The 20,563-nt window shown below is 38.5% G+C and overlaps 1 pseudogene; it reads left to right on the plus strand.

Moving 5' to 3' along the window:
* Positions 1 to 6,199: 6,199 nt before the first annotated feature.
* LOC142854026 (PDZ domain-containing protein 4-like) lies at positions 6,200 to 13,509 on the plus strand (annotated as a pseudogene).
* Positions 13,510 to 20,563: the final 7,054 nt, after the last annotated feature.

Here is a 20,563-nt window from a genome sequence, read left to right on the forward strand (position 1 = left end):
AAGCCATGCCATTTATGTTGGCATGGAGGGCAGATACCTGGCTGACAATCATACATGTGGTAGGAAGGGAAGATTTAGATAAAGAGTAAGGAAGCATAAAATGTAGGGAATGCCTAACAATTTAATTAAAACTTGGTTAGAAAAAAGCAAGAAAATAAAAAAAAAGAAAAAGTAGTGATTTCATGAGTAATTCAAAACAGGCAGACTTATGGCTATGGCCCTTAAGCTACTGTACTATGAGTAGGGATTCTGGGAAATAACAGTGTAGTATCTCATTAAAGAAGAGTTATTCTGTCCATCATTTAGCAAGTCTTAATATGAGCCCTCTTCTCTAAGGGTAGTTATTAGGCAGTGTAGTTGAACTATCTCAACTGGATGTCCTTGACCAGTCTTTACCCAAGCCAGAGATTCCATTCCCTAACTTGGGGGGGGTTCTTTTTCTGTTTGTTTGTTCTTTTATTTTTTTTTATGCTTTAGTGTTATAGGTAAGGTCATTTGGCTTCAAAATACAGAATATTATTTAATCTTAGAATCATGATAGGACAAGACAGGATTTGCATCAAAGTTCCATTATTTGATATTTTTCTTCATAACTCTCTCTCTAAAAGTGAGGTAACAGTAGTGTAAATGTTAATGTGTGATTGTATTTAGCATAAATAAATACAAGGCATTAAATCTTTTATAAGAATGTCTCAATTTATAGTATTCCTTCAATGAGAATTTATGCTTATCTATGATGCTTATATATTTCTTTTTTGTTTTTACATTTAGGTTTGGCTACTTACCTAAAGGCAAAGTTATGTGAACATAGTTTCCAGGACTATATTATTATTCACCTGAATGGGTCACATTTTAGATATATTGGTACTTTCATGGTTTCTTTCTTTACAGGTTAGATTCAATCTTCAATTCACATTGAACATGCCTCATTTTCCAGTTGTTACAGTGGGAGCCGGGATAAATAATGTAGAAACAGAAGTAAGAATTTTGCCTTCATAGAAGATATAATTTAGTGAAAGCAGTAGATCAGAAAGCCAACATCTGTCTTGTTATACGTTAATAATCCTGTGAAGAAGAGAACATGTGGCCATGAAAACTAAAGTTGATAGTAGAGACATTATTTTTAGCAATAACAATGAGGGATTAGACAAATGGTTCAATGGTTTAAGAATACTTTCTACTGTCACAAAGGAACTAGATTCAGTTTTCACCACCCACATCAAGGAGCGAGCTTGACCTGTAACTCTAATTCCAGGGGATTTAGCACCCTCTCTTGCTTTTGTGGACATCTACATAACCATGGTCCACATAGATTTATTTAGGCCTACACACATACACATAGTATGATAAACAAAATGAATGTTTAAAAGATTAATAATTAAGGATAAATAGGAAACATCCTATAAGTAAAAATGATAAAAGGAAAATATTATACACATGTGAACCAGAATGGCAGAAACTTTAATGCAAAACAAACTTTGTCTGTTTAAGAGACTTACACTATATTTTTGTTTTGAGCAAGAAAGCAGAGTAGATTTGAAATGTACAAGAAGTGATGCTGGAGAAGTACAGAAAACAAGGTCATAAGTAGGCTTATAGAACATTTTGAATAACTTAATTTTTGTTAGAGGAAAGGGAAGTCACTGAGGAATATCAATAGCATAAGGGATAATGTTTCCTTCTTAGAAAGAATTCAGAACTAAGGAAATTGATGGACCAAGGTCAAGACTGATACCAAGAGGAGAATAAAAGAGGTTATCATAATAATTTAAGTAGAGAAAGCATGAATTTGTGGACCAAGATGATAACAGAAAGAATAGGCATAGCAAAAAGATTTGATGTCGAGACTGCATTAACAGAATTGGTAATCACATGACTACTTACCATGCTCCACTTATGTACTCCATATGAGTTTTGCTTATGTGGAAGACATTTAGCACACACAAAAACATACTCAATTAGGTACTGCCCATAGTCTTTCCATTTGATGAATTAGGGAATAGGACATTTACAGTGTTTACACCTCGACCTTACCACTGCATGGAAGAGCTGGGTTGTAAACCCAAATTTTCTAGTTCTGGAGATCAAAATATACAGCATAAAGCTACTCTGCAAATCAGCCACTAAAATGGATTTTGCAGTTGTCTTTCCAGAACTGTGTCAGGCACACTAAATTAATCCAGATTTGTCTCAGAAGAAGTATGAAATCATACCATTATATTATGTCCTTTATGTTGTGATTGAATTCCAATCATGGTGTTCAAAAAGTTGGCCAACTTATTTCCAGGGTTGAATTGTAGTTACCAGGAGGAGTAAAAATTGGGCTTCCAACCCTGGTGAGTCAAGTCTTACTCAAATTTTAATGTCATTTAGTTTTAATATTCATGTAAGTACTATAGTTAATGCATAATACCAATCATGCGAACATTTGGGTTTCCCATCTATAATTTCCTATACCAAAATTTGAGGCAGTATTTTATTCTTTTTATATTATTGTTCCTGAAGCATTGTCTCTAGAGTTTATTATTTTATTTCAAACTTCTTGATGACCTGATCTTGTGTTTGTCACTTAGGGCTGTAGTTTTCTGTTGGTGCATCCAAACAAGGCTTGAGGACACTTACTGGTTTTGGGGATTTGTCATTAAAACGAAACTGAGAAGATTCACGTAAAGTAGCAAGGAAAGATAAAATGGATATGAATAGGATATGTTCTTACATTTGAAAAGGTATTTGGGTATAGAAATGTTACCATTGACAAGAACAATTATGGGAGTCTTTGAGGCTGTTGGAGATGTTATAAATGCTTCTTTAACATGGACACAAATTAGGAACAAAAAAATTACCAACCTGACTTGGAAAGAGATAGTTCTAATGAGCAACTCCCTTGGATAATGCCTATAAGTTATATAAAAGTAAGTAGAATTATTAAATCAATCTTTAATAATACTTATTAGGAATATAATACATTGAAGTCACCTTTCCACTGCAGTGAATTTGTGTATTTATCACCTATTATTGAATTCTAATTAGGAAGCATTGCATAACATCAAACTGTGACTATTTCAAATATTTGCTACATAGTTTATTAAGGCTTTCATACTTCTAATAATATTGGTTTATTGACATTTCTTGAGATTATCTTTCTAAATCTGCAATCATGCTTGATGTCAGTCATATATTAGAAAAATAATAAGCAATTGTAATGTTTTAGGGGAATCACTTTAATTCATATGCATGGTTCTGAACAGTACATTTTAGAGAAAAGCAGGATTGCTAATAAATTTATTTGCTCATAGACATTTTCATTGGAAAACTAAGTCAAATTGTTAAGTACTAAAGATGGTCACACTATGTAAGTCCATAGCAATCAAAAAATACAGCTCAGCCAGGCAGTGGTGGCACATGTCCTTAATCCCAGCATTGGGGATGTAGAGCCAGGTGGATCTCTGTGAGCTCGAGATCCACCTGGTCTACAAGAACTAGTTCCAAGACAGGCTCTAAAGCTACAGAGAAACCCTTTATCTAAAAACCAGAAAAATATCAGTTCATACACACTTCCAACAAATGGCTCAAATACAAGTTGCTTAGTATTAAAGTTAGTAAAACTGTGTGACTGTAGCTATCAATACACACACACACACACACACACACACACAATTGGGGAGATACCTCTATATGTGTATCTCAGTTCTGAATCATTTCTCCTGCTGTTATAAAGTAAGCATTTCACCTGAAATCTCTTCAGCATGGACGTTAATATATTTAGTTTGTCAAACAGATTTTGTAGGTTTCCTTCCTTATGGTATCTAGAGCTGAAAGGATTTTAATCTGTACATTTGTTCTGAGAAAATCTACTTTATTATTCCAATTGCTTAGGATTAGTCTACCGGCAGCCATGGAAGCCCTCAAGGAGTCATTTACTTCTGCAGTTTAGTGTGCGGAACAAATTAGTACTTCCCAAAATAATACCAATTAAACCAATGTAAAAAGTTAGTGTCTATGCTCATCTCTTGAGACTAGTTACGACATCCCTCTATAGGGCTGCCACTCAAGAACAATGCTTTTCACTTGGCATAGTTGTGAGACTTTTATTCTGTGCAGCTAATGATTCTTTTCCTAGATGTCTTCTGCTATCAAAACTTTTTAAGAAGACTTCCCTTTTTTGTTGTGTGACAGTTTCACATATTTTATATTCACTTTTAGTCATTTTATTCTCTATAAGCATCCCTTTATTCCTCCCTCTCTCCCACTGGAATGCTTCCTCCCAACGAAAGTCTCTCTTTTGTATCTTCTTTCTTGTATGTGATTCAATTGCCTAAATGTGGGTGGGAAGTTACTTAGGGGTGCAAGAACAATTTACCAGTGACTATACCAATGACAAAAATGACAAACCTCTCTCCTAAAAACTGTTAATTACTACTAGTCCTACTACATGTATTTGTGCTTATGCTACTGGATGCATGCTTATAGACATACCATACATATGTCTTATTTTATAATAAGTACAAATTAGGTTTTGAAGAGCTCCCAAAAGATTGCTTATATATTAATATATTAATATTTCATACATAATGTTTGTATATGCAGTTCAAACACCACATGTGATATAGAGAAAAGTAATGTAGTAACATGTTAATCATTCCACACTTTCAAATTAAAGAAATGACATTGTGATTTAACTATTGGAGGATACAAGAGTTCATTTTATATGTGGAAAAATCAGTCAAGTTGATTAGGATATCTGACTGCTACAAAAAATAAGGGATTCAGGTTTTCAAAAACAGTACTTGTGGTTACAGAAGCGTTAACTGAATGTGGCTTTCTTCAGTGCAAGTCAGTAATGAATGCAAATGCTAGGCCAGCCTACTTTTGACATTCTTTATTCCATTATATACATCAAATTAAAAGTCAGTTTTCTTCTGCCCATAGTGTTCCTTTGAATCTTTCTTTTAGTAGGACTCTGCTAGTAATACTCTCTCTTAGTTTATCTTTTGAAATGTCTGTATTTTGCTTTAGTGCGTGAAACATTTTTGCTGGGTATAAAATTCTAATTGCTTCTTTTGGTACTTTACAGATATTTTATACTGAGTTCTATTATGCAGTAATTATTATCTCTTCTCTTTGTATGATTGATGTTCTTTCAATCTCTCACTCATCTAAGAATTTCTCTGTATTCTCACTAACAGGATTTAAAGGAAGAGCCTAATTTTCCATATCTTGCTAATGGTAGCTTGAGAGTCTTAGACCTCTTTCTCTTTTCTAGTATGAGGAGATTTCTGACAACTACTCTTTGAACAGATCTTATATTGTTTCAGTATAATTTTCTTCAATGATCAAGGTGATGCTATCTTATTTATATTTAGACTTTTTGTTCCTGTGTATGTCATTTTGCTAATTTTTTATGCTGTATTTATACTGTCTGATTTTTTCTTTCAGAGGATAATTTACAGTTAATTTCATCCAGCGATACTTTCTTGTCATTTATATTTTTCATCCCTACAAGTTCCATCTGGCATTTATTTTATCTTCCAGCTTTCTTTCCTCATTATGTTTGTTTTCCTTTTTACCCACTGAACATATTGAGCATACTTATTATAGTTATATTAACATCCAAGCTTGGTAATTTAATCATCACTGTCATTTCTGGGTATGTTTTTATTAGTAGAGCATTCTCTGGCTTGTGGCTCACATTTACATCTGGTCATGGAGAAATGAAAGTCTTTTATAATTAGCACTGATTACCCGTGAAATAGAGAGTATATGTTGGGTTTAAGAAATGAATTATTAGACTGAAGGAATTAACAGCATCAAAGCTGTTAATCCTGCTCCATTTAAAATTATAGTAAAATGAAATCACAAAACAGTAGAGAAAAATCCAGAAAAATAAAGGCATACTAAAATACAAAGATAGAATCCAAAGTACAAAATCTAAATGCTGAAAGGGTACAAGAAACCAAAAAAATACCTTTAACTATATAAAATGAAATGTATGAATAACTTATTTACAAAATGTCACCAAATTAAAACTACATAAAACACATCCTAGTAAGTATGGCAAGATGCAATTTAATTAGTGTTTTAGTTAAAAATACTGTTACTCTATGCCTATGTGTGTTTGTCTGTCTGTATATATGTCCACCACATTCAAGCTTGGTGCCTACAATCTCTGTTAGAGAGCATCCAAAAACCAGACCTGGGTAATATGTGCATGGTCCAGAAACCAGAGGAGAGGTATAAAGTGGTGCTGCAGGTGAACGTGAAAGAGCTCTCCAAGCTGTCCCAGGAACAAACCCTAGAGGCCCTGCGTGCCTCCAAGGAGTCCCTAGAGATCCAGGTGCTGAGATGCAGCTCCCATATGCGGGAGGTGGGGGGCAGAAAGTTCCTGCCATGACCTTCAGCTGATCAACAGTGGCTTTCATATCGACATCACCTTCGAGCATATCATGGCACTGAGCAAGCTGCACCCACCCACCCTACCCATCCATGGGCATCTTGAAGCCATATGTACTCTCTGCTCCCCGCCCCCGTCAATCATGAGTATTATGACCCGGCAGAGTTCATGGAGGGCGGCCCGCTGGAAGCAGAGCGAATGGACGAGCTATAGTACGAGGAGGTAGAGCTCTGTAAAAACAGTTACCGCAGCCGGGCGGTGGTGGCGCACGCCTTTAATCCCAGCACTCGGGAGGCAGAGGCAGGCGGATCTCCGTGAGTTCGAGACCAGCCTGGTCTACAAGAGCTAATTCCAGGACAGGCTCCAAAACCACAGAGAAACCCTGTCTTGAAAAACAAAAAAAAAAAAAAAAAAACAAAAAAAAAACAAAAAAAACAAAAACAGTTACCGCACAGATGATGAGGAGGATCTGGGCATCTATGTTGGAGAGGTTAATCCCAACAGCATTGCAGCCAAAGACGGCTGGATCCTTGAGGGAGTCTGAATCATACAGATTAATAGAATGGATGTCCAGAACCCGAGAGGAAGCAGTGGCCATCCTGAGCCAGGAAGAGAACACCATCTCCCTGCTGATGGCCTGGCCTGAGAGCCAGCTAGCAAAGCGGTGGGAAGACAGTGAGAGAGATGACTTCCTAGATGACTTTGGGTCTGAGAATGAAGGGGAACTTCGTGTCTGGAAGCTGAAGTCACCTCTTGTCCAGCAGACAGGAAAGATGAGAAGGGTGCTCCTGATGAGGACCCAGTCTTGAGTTACAGCCAGGAGCTGGACGGTGGAATGGGCCGGACTGATGAGAATACATACAATGAAGAGAGCTGTGAACATGACCTGCTGGGGGTAAGCACCCCTGTAGTAATAAGGGCGGCGGCAGGGCTATGTCCCCAAAACCCCAGCCGCCTGCCCTGCCCGGCTAGCTTATGCCCCGAAATAATTACACGGAAACTGTATTCATTTAAACACTGCTTTGGCCCATTTCTATCTAGCCTCTTCTAGGCTAATTCTCACATATTAATTTAGCCCATTTCTAATCATCTGTGTAGCGCCCCTAGGTGCGCTTACCAGGAAGATTCTAGCCTATGTCCATCCTGGGTCGGATCTTCATCGCGTGCGTCTTCCCTGGAGCAGGTAGCATGGCGTCTCTCCTATGTCTGCTCCAGAGAGGAGAGCTGTGGAGTCTGACCTCACTTCCTCTTCCTCCCGGCATTCTGTTCTGTTTACTCCACCCACCTAAGGGTGGGCCTATCCAATGGGCCTAGCAGTTTCTTTATTGCTTAGCTAATGAAATCAACAGATTGATATATGACACTCCCACATCACTTCCCCTTTTTCTGTTTAAACAAAAAAAGGAAGGCTTTAACCTTAACATAGCAAAATTACATATAACAAAACAGTTATCAAGTAAAAATTACAATAATCTTTATCATAACTAAGGGAAACTATAACTATAACTAACTATTCTTAACTCCATCAAAGACTCCAGAAAGATACAATACTACATAAGCAAACAAGAAAAAAGCAACTTTTAAAACTCTAGAAATGACAGAGACATCTCGCTGCCTGGACAGTCACCCAAAGTTCCTCTGTACCGTTGGGGCATCCATCTTCAGCCTTTAGGCCCATGGTATCCAGCAGACATTTCCATAAAGCAGGAAAATTCAAAGTCAGTTCAGTCACTATCTGTTGTGTCCTGCAGAATGTCTCGCAGACTCTTTCATGAATCAGGAACCCCAAAAGATCATCTCACCTTAGGCAAGTTCAGTAGTCCTCTCTCTGCGGGTTCTCTGTGTCCAGTTTATGCAATAGTCCAGGCAAGAGCAGTTTCTTGCCCAAATGGCTATCAAACTCCATAAGGATCCTCTTCGATGCCCATCTTCCTCTTGAAGTAGATTGGTGCTGCCAGGAGCAGAGTGTCTCATTGTCATGAAAAGTCCTCAGTTATTAAAACATTAAATGTCCTATTCTGTAATCTTTGAAAGACATGAAGAATGTCTATCTAAAATATATCTCTATATATCTAGAAAATCTAACTAACATGACTACAAGCTTTACTGTTATCGATGATTATCCATTAACAACCTATATTTCTTAATTATACAGTACGTATTTAAATGAACTACACAATCACAATACCTTAATCAAAATCAGAAACACTTATACATATAACAAAATTGACCTTAAATCTCTATCAATAAAGCAAAATCTATACTAATGCAAATTATTCATACCTATATCATACCCCCCTTTAAATGTAAAAGAACATTTATAAACAATATTTTGGGAACATGGGCGCAGTTTTTTCTCTCCAAACTGCTTCCTGCTGAATGGGGGCGTCGTTAATTAGGTCTTTCATGGTATAACCTGTGTGCTAGTTTCATCTCAGTTGACAGTTGAGCAAAGCAATTTTCTGAAGATGTTCACAGCAAACCTTCAGGAGGACGTGGTCCATCATACCAAATCGGAATTGAAGAAATCCATAGAGTCTCATCCTCTGTGAAAACAAAAGAAGAATCTCTTTTCCAAAGTATCATATCCTTAGATCCAAATTCTGAAATCATACCCTCATGATATCCGTTCTGGTTCCACTGGGCAGCCCATATAATGAAATGTCTCTCTGTACTTAGCTCCTTCACAGTCAAAAATTTTAAAGAAAACACAATGTACATAATCCAGACTCTCTGTGAATTTTCCATTTTTTACGTAGCTTATTTTTCTTTATTTCTTTTAATCTCTTAACTATCTGTACTCTGTCTCTTTAAAGACTTTACTTTTTTTTTAAACATTAACTTTATTTTCTATATTCTTTTTCTTCTCTCTCCCAAGCCTACGTACATTCATCCAACACTGTGATCTTTTATTTCTGAATTTGTTTTATTGTGAATCTGTAACATTTTTTACTATCCAGGAGCACTTTTGATTTGCACCTTTAAATCACTAGGCGCTTAAGAATCTAAGCTGTGACATTCCTAGGTTAACGTTTTGCTTTTTGAGCGTATATCTTTGACCTGGAACAATTCTGTAGACCAGGCTGTCTTTGAACTCTCAGAGATCTGCCTGTCTCTGCCTCCCAGGCATTGGGATTAAAGGTGTTTGCTACTACACCTTGAACTCACAGAGATCTGTTTGTCTCTGCCTTTTAGGCACTGGGATTAAAGGCGTGTGCTACCACACCTTGAAGTCACAGAGGTCTATCTCCCTCTGCCTCCCAAGTGTAGGGATTAAAGGTGTGTACTAAGACACACAACAACTCTCTTCCTTTTTTTGTTTTTTGCTTTAAGAACTTCAACTTTCAGCTTGCATATATTTTTAACACACTTTAAACCATTCAGAAATTTTCTCTGTCTTTGAATCTCTCTTTACTGTATATCTCTCTTTTTCTGACCACATGAGTCTTTAATTTGCCATGCAATCTCAGTAGAATTAAAGCCATGGCTTTGCGGGCTAGATCCAGTCCATTCCTTAGCTTTCCAGCCTCAAGGCTGAGGTACTGGCTGTAGCCATGTTTATAGCATTTCAAGGTCCCTGCCAGCCAACAAGCTACAACAGACAACACTCAAGTCCTCTCTCTGTAGCCGGCCCTCCTGCCTCAAACAGTCAGAGTTTGGCCTGGCAGGATGGCCCAGAAAGCTGGCATTTTAAAACAACACAGGTTTGTTCCTGCTGGTGAGTCAGGAAAATTTCAAAATGGAGGACGTACCATTTTGTGCTAGCTCTGGGGCCACCAGGTAAGAGCGGCACTCAGCACTTTAATTCTGAGACTGAGCGTGCAGCACAGAAATTCTTTTCATCCAGGTTACATCCAAATCTGACACGCAGAGCACTGCACAGTCTGAAAACACGTCTCTGTATGGCAGCAGGAATCCGCCATGCTCTTCCGCCTGCCTAAGCCTGATTCTGCCTTCTGCCCAGGAGCAGGCGGGGAGCTCTGAGTCATCGTCAAGGTCTCAGAGCACTCTCCTTCCGATCCCAAGGGGGAACACAAACATAAAGCCAGAGTTTGCACTGGCGGCACAGCCCCAAGGAGCTGTGCTTTAAAATGACACAGCGTTTTTTCTGCTGCTGTTGCCGAATCAGGAAATCTCTCTACAGCATGCCACCAACAAACAGCAAAAATCTGTGTTAAACGCTCTCTTCCTTATTTTTAAGCCTTCTCAGGTTTTTTAAGTGGGTTTAGTCCATCACGTCGGGCGCCATTTGTAGTAATAAGGGCGGCGGCAGGGCTATGTCCCCAAAACCCCAGCCGCCTGCCCTGCCCGGCTAGTTTATGCCCCGAAATAATTACACGGAAACTGTATTCATTTAAACACTGCTTTGGCCCATTTCTATCTAGCCTCTTCTAGGCTAATTCTCACATATTAATTTAGCCCATTTCTAATCATCTGTGTAGCGCCCCTAGGTGCGCTTACCAGGAAGATTCTAGCCTATGTCCATCCTGGGTCGGATCTTCATCGCGTGCGTCTTCCCTGGAGCAGGTAGCATGGCGTCTCTCCTATGTCTGCTCCGGAGAGGAGAGCTGTGGAGTCTGACCTCACTTCCTCTTCCTCCCGGCATTCTGTTCTGTTTACTCCACCCACCTAAGGGTGGGCCTATCCAATGGGCCTAGCAGTTTCTTTATTGCTTAGCTAATGAAATCAACAGATTGATATATGACACTCCCACATCACACCCCCTCCCCCCAGCACCACCAACACCCCTAGAAAGCCTGTGCAGGTTTGTCCTGCAAGGGGATGTCCTGCAGAGCAGGGATTTCCACTTCAGCATGGACTCTGCTGGCTGATGGGGCAGGGACTGGGAGGGGCTGACCTGCCTAGGCTCACTGATGAAGATTATGAACCGTGAACTGCTGGAGATCAAGTTCCACCTGGAGAATGGCAACCAGCTAGGATTCTTCTTCGGGGCCTGCAGTGGTAACCGTTCCCTGAATGTCAGCCTCAATGAGAGGCTAGGCCATTAGATGGCCATTCTGGAGGAGGAGCTTCGGCACCTAGACTTCAATTGCAGCAACATTTTGCCTGCACAGAAGAGAGCAAAGTTATTCTTTGATATTCACAAGAATGCTGTTCTGCCATCTTTCATGCCCATGAGCTCCCCCCCTCTCTCACACACACACAGTAACACAATAAGCAAACACAATATATGTAATAAAATTGAACATTAAGAAATATTTCTTGATAGATATATGTGTATGTGTAGTAGTGGGAATTGTATGGAACTGACGATTAAAGGAATTTAAAATTTTTAACTTCATATTTCACAGAATATGTGATAAAAGGAGAAAAAGGTGGAGAACATAAAAATAAGAAGATGAAGATGAATAATAATGGGTCCAGAATGTATACCAGACTTTTCATGAATAGTGAAAAATAACAATGAAAAAGAATGAAAAGAATGCAATAAATAACGATAAGGAAATATATCTCTTTTTTTTTTTGGTTTTTCGAGACAGGGTTTCTCTTGTGGTTTTGGAGCCTGTCCTGGAACTAGCTCTTGTAGACCAGGCTGGTCTCGAACTCACAGAGATCCGCCTGTCTCTGCCTCCCGAGTGCTGGGATTAAAGGCGTGTGCCACCACCGCCCGGCTGGAAATATATCTCTTAACAGAAAAAAATCATAGCATTAAAAACAGTAGTATTAGTAGACTATTTCAGAAGAAATATTCCAGAAATTGGAAGGATTAATCACAGCTAAACTTATAAGTAAGCATTATAATTAATTAAGAAAATAAATACTAAACACTTAAAAATTATTTCAATCGTACTTAATATTTTCTAACTACTAAGAAATTTACACACTTATCAATAATTTAATTATTGTTCTGTATAAACCTTCATTGTAATATAAGATCTATAAAGTTTTTATTTATTTATATACTAGTTGCAAACAATACTTATAGTTTTCTTTAAAACATGGTGATTAAAGCTTTTCATAAATTCATTTTTCCAAATGTTTACTTACTCTGTGTGAGTGTATGTGTGTCTGTGTGTGTAAGAGAGAGAGAGAGAGAATGTGAGTGTGTGTGTGTGTGTGTGTGTGTGTGTGACATGGGGGAAGAAGAGAAAGTGTGTGTATGTGTGTGTAGGTGCAAGTATGTGGGGCACATGCATGCAAATACATTTGGAAAACCTTGAGTTTAATTTTTCCTCAGCCACTATTCATCTTGCTTTTTGTTTGTTTGTTTGTTTTTGTTATTTAAGAAATCACTCACTTGTACTGGAGCTTGCCAGAAAGGACAGTCTTGCTGGCCATAGAAACCCAGAAATTCACTGTCTCTTCTTCCTCAGTGCTAGGATTGCAAATGGGTGGAAAGAACCATGCCTAGCTTTTTATGTGGGTGCTGGAACCAGATTCAATTTCTTGTCCTTGTGTAGCAGGCACTTTACTGAATAAGCCATATCCACAGCCCTGTTGATTGCCTTCAATGGCTTGGGTAAGGGTGATTTAGGAACCAAGTGTTGAAACAAGAAGAAAGAAAGAAGTCAACAAATAACAAAGACCATGTTCCTTGAAAGATAAAAAATGCTAAACTATGTGGAATACAAAAAATGAAAGGAAAAATTAGTTGATAAAGCATGGAGTTAGGCTAGCTCTTTCAGTCACGTGACTTAAACATTGGCGTAATGGTACATGTTTAACGGTATACCATCAAAATGGTATTAAAAGCCAGAGTAGTGACCTGATTCACATACAATGCTGACAACATAGAAACAGGATCCAGAAGAATAACCTAGGAGTAGGAGCAGTTGTACCAATCCAGGTGAAGGACAGTGTCTGCTCGAAACAGTGTGATGGAGCAGGTACTTTCACTTATCAAATATCTACCTGTGTATCAGTTGGTAATTCTTTTCTTCCTTCCTTTCTTCCATACTTTCCTTCCTCCCTTCTTTCCATGTCCTCTTGTTCCTTTTCTGTTTTCTTCCTTTTCTTCTGCCCCTATTTCCTGTCTCCCTTTTTGACTCTTCTGTGTCTTTCTTGTCCATAGCATTGCTGTAATGGCGGAATGGAAGTCTTCTAGGAATACTCCAGGTATTAACAACGCTACTCACTGCTGCAGACAATTGTCCTGACAACAGTCAGGGACTGATTTCATCCCATCTTTGCTGAAGGAGGATACATTTTGAGTTTTGAGAGGGAGGTGCCCCTCTTTGCAATTTACCATTTATAATCCATCATGTGTGCTTCAGTGGCAAGAAATGCCTGTATTTGTTGCGTGTTCAATGAATTGTAAAAAAGCGCTGACCTAAGATGCATGGTCAACATTCTGAAAAAAAAACATTTGATGTAACTATCCTAAAGTGTTTTCTAATAATAGCTTTCAGGCTGAGATGGCATTGGAAACATACTGAAATTCTTCACAACCTGTAGAGACTTTGAGGTTTGTATCTTAGGAAATAGTTGCTTTTTAGTTGCAAATTTGAGAATAAGTATTTGATTGTTGAAAGGAAGTGAAAAGCTAATCTGCTGACTTCCCTGAAAGAAGCAGCACAGGCTAGTATGTGCTGCATGAATGCTAGGAAACGGGAGCCTGTGCAGCATGTAGGCTTCAAACAGATCCGTGCTGCACTTGTGCTAGCAAACGGAAGTCTGTTCTGCATCCAGGCTAGGAAACAGGAGCTTGTGCTGCTTGCATGCTAGAAAACAGAAGCCAATGCAGCACTCAGGCTTGTAAACAGGAATCTGTGTTGCTCATCTTAAAATAGCTTCTTTTCCAGAGGAAAAGGGAGGCTTTGCTGGCACACTCCCTGCAAACATGTTACAGGAAGACATAGGATCTTGTTTGCCATTGGATTTGTAAGTTAAACACGCCAAGCACTTGGTTTGTATGGCCTTTGAGGGAATAACACACTTGCAGTGTGTATTTGACCCACCCATGTAAGATCAATGTGTCAGTGTGGCTAACAGATCTGGAGGGAGGTACAGAATTTTTGCTATTTGTAACACTACCTGCCACAGCTTATTGTGGTTAAGTTTTCGATTGAGTTATATGTAAAATATTCCCCCTCTGAAAAAAGATTACTGCATCAATTGCATTGGATATTAGCAGTAAGGAAGGTCTGTTGGCATGGCAGTACTAACATAGAAGACAGAAATCACACCTGTTGGAGACACTTGCCACATATAAGTCACATTTACGTAAGGCTCAAATAGTATCCAGATCAGGAAATTGTTGTTTTCTAAGTTACCTGGATGTGAGTGAGTAATGGTTCTGATAGTTTTAGGCTCAGACCTCTTCTCAAAGGAGTTATTTTAAATGTATGTCTAACTGTCCCAAATTTTAGATTAGTCACTCAAATTGCTCTAAAAATAATACTTCCAGAACAAAATGGAGTTTTGAACTCTGAGAAAAGACACTTTATGTGCCTTAGCTTTAATGCCAGACTGCTCTTATCATTTCTTGTTCTCCAAAGTGATCCACATTTAGAGAAAAAATATCTTTGTCATCATAGCTCTGAATGCCTCATGTTGATTTTGTCTAGCAGTTATTATCTCTGACTCAGAGGAAGAGGATTCAATATCCATTTCCAGATGTGGTCTTGATGTGTCCAAGTCAATTGCTTTCAAATGCATTTGATGCTTTTCTTAGTAAGTCAGCAGCTGGAACTCTGTGGCATTTTCAACTCGAGTGTGATCATATGCTTGAAGTTGTGTCTTGCTAAATCATCATCAGAGAAGATTCCTACTATAAGGAATTAGAAGAAATAGCGACGCAAAACTAGACAAAATGGGGAGAGTGAGAGAACTTGAAACACTCAGTCCTCAATGGGATATCTTAAATCTCTTACCTCGGAGCACAGGGAACTTGGCACAAGAGAAGGCAGAGAGATTGCAAGATCCCATGGGGTTGGAAGGCACCATCAAAACAGACCCACTACTTGCAACAGTGATGTAGGATTCTTCTTTATATGCTGTGAATACCATTGGTGAATGAAGAAACTGCCTTGACTTGTTGATAAGGCAGAACTTACGTAGGCAGGGAAAACTAAACTGAATGCTGCGAGAAAGGAGTCAGAGAGAAGCCTTGTAGCCCCAATGGAGCAAGATTATTGATCAGCAATAAATGGCAAACAGAATAACCTTGATATTTTTGGAATTTTTTTTATCTCATAATGCTTTTCCTTGGCATACAGTAATTTCCTGTACCGGTTTTTGGCTTCTGTATCACAGTTCTTGATTTTATACCTTTATGGGATTTATATGTGTCTCTGCTTGTATAGCTGTTTCTTGTGCTTTTTGTTTGGGTCTTTTTTGTTTGTCATATTCTACTCAGGTATGTCTGTTTCATCTTATGTTATTATTACTATTATTTAGATGCTTGTTTTCTAAGAAAAAAGAGCAACAAAGTGTGTGGCTTTGGGTAAATAGGAAAGTGGGAGTATCTGGCAGGACTTGAGGAAGGAGAAAATGAAACAAAACACATTGCATGAAAAAAATTATTTTCAACAAAAGGAAAAATAAAATTAAATACTTGTTTCATATTTCAAAACTGAAGAAACTTTCCCTCTTCTATAAACTAACAAGGAGATATTGACACATGTCTAGTGCAATAATCTTGCAAACATGAGGGCAGATAACTTGAAGTCAAAGATGATTCAGAGGACAAAGAAGAGAATCTCTGGCTCTCTGATCCTGATATGATAGAAGACAGCCCATTTTTATATGTTCAGCTCCTGGGTATAATTAATGCCATTGTCTCTTGGTTGGCTTAAATCAGAATGGCCCCATGAGCTCCTAGGCTTGAATACTTTGTTTCCATTGGTCAAACTATCTGGGAAGATTTGGAAAGGATGGCCTTGTTAAAGGTATGTCACAGGGGTAGGATTTGAGATTTCAGATCTGGTACCATTCCCAGTCTTCTATCTCTGTCTCCTATTTGAGGATCAAGATGTAAGCTCTCAGTTGTTCCTGTCACCATTCCATTTCTTCTCCATCATTTACTCTAACCTCTGAAACTGTAAGCCCAATTAAATGTTTATTCTTATAACTTTCCATGGTCATAGTGCTTCGCCACAGCAATAGAAAAATAAGTAATAGAGACATCTATGCAAGCTTGCATATTAAAAACAGAAGTTGGAAGTAAAATATATACTCTTATTTTTATCTAATGATTAAACATTGTTTATATAAATTGCCATCGTAGTCTTAGGAATTGTTAAAACTTCAGACTATACTTAATTTTTTTAATGTGTCTGCATGAATTATGGCAGTGGAATCTTCATACAAATATACAAGAGGAGCTTAGACTTTTGAGCCTTGCAATGATAACATTGCTCTTAAAAATCAAATGAAATTCATCATTTCAGATAGGACAGAATCTATCCTAATAGTATAGGTGAGAAAACTAAATAATTGAAAATATTTAGAAGTTTAGTAAAACTTGAGATTTTATTTGTTAATATAAAATCTCTTTAGAGATATCACTTTGTCTTCCTATCTATCTATCTATCTATCTATCTATCTATCTATCTATCTATCATCTATTTAACATCTACCTGTATATCATCATTATGGAAGTCGACTATAAAATCTATTGGCCAATGAGACCCATAAAACCTAAATATTACAAATTTTCACTATTTCTATTGGTTACTCTCCAGAAATTGAAGCAAAGACCCTATTTCTCAAAACATCACATCGTTGTCGTAGAAGGCATAGAAAACAAACTGGTATTGATTCCAAAGCTTCATCCCTACTGGATGGCCTTCATACTGCTAAAGGAGTTGTGTACACTACCCAAAGAGAAAATAAATAATCAGTACTACCTAGCTGTAAACTACACTAACAATTACCCTGCGTCTTTCTTCATTAAGCTTAAATATCATATTGACTCACATAACAAATTATACTAACCACCTATATGCTTGAGGTGTGTGCACATCATTGAATATTTTTTATTCCTCTTCTTTCTTAATGTATGCAATCTGGGAATTGTTCCATCAGTCTCCCAAGGTAAAACATGAATTGAACACACCGTGATTATTGGCATTAATTTTAATGTGCTCAAGAATGGACAGATGAGTCTAGTATATAAATAAGGATCACTATTTCAGTGAGGTGATGGAGGAAGGTCATTGGTTAAATTAAAAGAAACTGCTTGGCTCTCATTGGTTAGGAGATAGGTGGGAGGAGTAAACAGAACAGAATGCCGGGAGGAAGAGGAAGTGAGGTCAGACTCCACAGCTCTCCTCTCCAGAGCAGACACCTCAGAGAGAGACGCCATGCTACCTGCTCCAGGGAAGACGCACGCTATGAAGCTCCGACCCAGGATGGACTTAGGCTAGAATCTTCCCGGTAAGACAGGTGCTATACAGATGATAAGAAATGGGCTAGTCCAGGTGTGAGAGTTAGCCTAGAAGAGGCTAGGTAGAAATGAGCCAAGTGGTGTTTAAATGAATACAGTGTCTGTGTAATTATTTCGGGGCAAAAGCTAGCCGAGCCAGGTGGCTGGGGTGTTGGGGACGCAGCCCCGCCGCCGCTCCTATTACAACAGTGAGGTGTCCCATTGCTGTGATGAAATACCATGGCCAAACTTCGGGAGAAAAAGTTTTCTCTCAGTTCATATTTCTACATCACAGACCATCACTGAGGAAAGTCAGGGAAGAAACTCATGACAGAAACACGAAATCAAGATTGATGCTAAGGTCATGAAAAGTGTTATTTCCTTGCTCAGCACCAAGGATCACCCCTTGAGGGTGGTACCTTTTACAGTAATCTAGTCTTCAAAATTAATCACCAATCAAGAAAAGCACCACAGATTTGACAGGTTTGACCACAGGCCAATATCTATCTATCTATCTATCTATCTATCTATCTATCTATCTATCTATCTATCTATCTATCTACATTTATTTGGGGCTTACAGTTTAAGAGGATTAGAGTCCATGACCATCACAGCAGGGAGCAGGGCAGCAGACAGGCAGGCATGGTTGCATGATCTGAGCACTATGTTATATCTTGAGACACAACCATGAGGCAGAGAGAACCGATACCCTGTGAACTGAAACACGCCTCATTTGTCAGGACCACAGCTTCTAATCTTTCTCAAGCCACCAAGCTAAGCATGGTGTCATCTGGAAGGGATGGGAGCAGAGAAAAATGTACAGCTCAATAAAACAATAAAAAATACATAAAGCACTACATAGATAGACAATGTTTACAATTCAGGCAACAAACAAAGACATAACATTTGAAATCAAGGAATAATTCTTCCAGGGAAAGTCAAGGAACAAGTGAAAGGAGGGGAGATCACAGGAGTTGCTCAGGGGAGACTGAACTGGGGCTTGATTGTTCAGAGCTGATTACTAATGCAGAGTCTCAGGAACAGATAATCACAAGACAGTTTTTCTGTGTGTTATTCACATTAGCAGAAAAGGTGGGCCTACTGCCTAAATGTCCACAGTCATGGAGGTATGGGAACAGGACCCTCACAAAGGCTCTAAGTCTGGGAACTGGGACTTCCCTGAGCATACCTCAAATGCTTGCTGCTTGACCTCATTTAACCCTATTAAGGGCTGGATGCAGCCTGATGTGCGTGCAGGAGGCTGCATCTTCCCAGCTTCTTCCAGTGTACATCAATCAGCTTCAGTACTGTCTCTCTTATAACAAATTGAAAGGTAATCATTTACTTATTCAGAAAGCATTAGCTATAATTTCGAGTCCATCATTACAGATGCTAGGAAGGTCACAGGCCAATCATTAGCATCATTTTCTCTTTCTTCTTATATCATTCTGGATTTTGTTGACTTGAAAAAAAAACTAGCCAACCCAGTCACTTAGAAGTAGAACCATAAGACTTCTGATGAAGGCTCATGTGGTTACAGGTGCTACTATCACGACAGAAGCTGAATTTAGGTTTCTTCATCAAGAACATCTTCTATTTTGTACGTCGTTATAACACCAACCTTCAGGACTTTATAACCTTTTTAAGTAATTATTTCAGGAACAAATTACAACTGGTGGTAATATCACATGTATTAAGCACAATGCTGGGATACAGCAGTAAGTATATATAAAGTCGGTTTTGTGGAAGTCTCATGAACAGCTTGCGAGGCACGTGCAAGGCAACTAAGAGTATGGTCTCTGAATACTTGCATTCTGAACTTTTCAAATATTAATCCTGGCACCTGTGTTTCCCATTTACAAAGTTAATGCAAAGAGATATAGGTCCTAAACCAAAGAAAAGGTTGTGAATTTCATAATCAAAGATTCTTTGGAAGTTAGATTTCATAGCATCTCCTCCACTTTGGTGAATACTCTTAGCACAGAAGTAAGTGGGATATTTCAAGGTTTCAAATTAGGCAAATAAAAGTCAAGATAAGCCCTTGAATAAACAAAGGAATGTGTCAATGGGAGGAAGTAGAAGGTTTGTGAGCCCGCTCATCTCCTCATCTCATCATCTAGAGGAGTCTGAGATCTAGGAGTAAGTCAGCAGCTTTAGATTCATGAAGACACCAGAATTCAACCAAAGACAGAATTGCTGAACTGTCATGGCTTTCACTGCTGTAATTGAAAACAGCAGCAACAAAAGAGCAAAAGAAAACAAGATTCCCCTTTTTAGTCATTTAATCCCCTCTATACTGGACAAAGAAAAACAAAACATTAGAAGAAAAGTTGGCATTGGTTCTGTGCTGTCTTAACAGGATGACTGACATGGTGGGTGATGAAAATAACATTCCAGAGGCTACCCCAAAAGCTTTGCAAGCCAAACTCTAGCTTTCAGAAATGTTAATTTTGAGAAGAAGAACACCAGAATTGTTCTATATTTAGAGAAAGTATGGGAGGCAGTCTGTTCTGTTTTAGGTACATAGTAGTGTAAGCGGTAACTCTGAATGTAGTCTGACTTTCTTTGGACTGCAGTTCCTAAATAATGACATGGAGACTTCCTATTAATTATGAAAGCATTGCCTTATCTTAGGCTTGTTCCCAAGTAGCTCTTAAAACTTAAATTAAGGTGTGTATATTAATCTACATTCTATCACGTGGCTCCTTACCTCTCTGCAGTACAATCTGTCTGACTTCCTCTACATACGGCTGGCAAATCCCCGCCTCTCAGATTCTTCCCCTTAGTTCCTCTTTCCACAGAAGTCACATCAGCCTCTCCTGTTTAGCTATTGGCCCTTCAGC

The sequence above is a fragment of the Microtus pennsylvanicus genome, chromosome 7 (genome assembly GCF_037038515.1).
Source record: "Microtus pennsylvanicus isolate mMicPen1 chromosome 7, mMicPen1.hap1, whole genome shotgun sequence".
NCBI lineage: Eukaryota > Metazoa > Chordata > Mammalia > Rodentia > Cricetidae > Microtus > Microtus pennsylvanicus.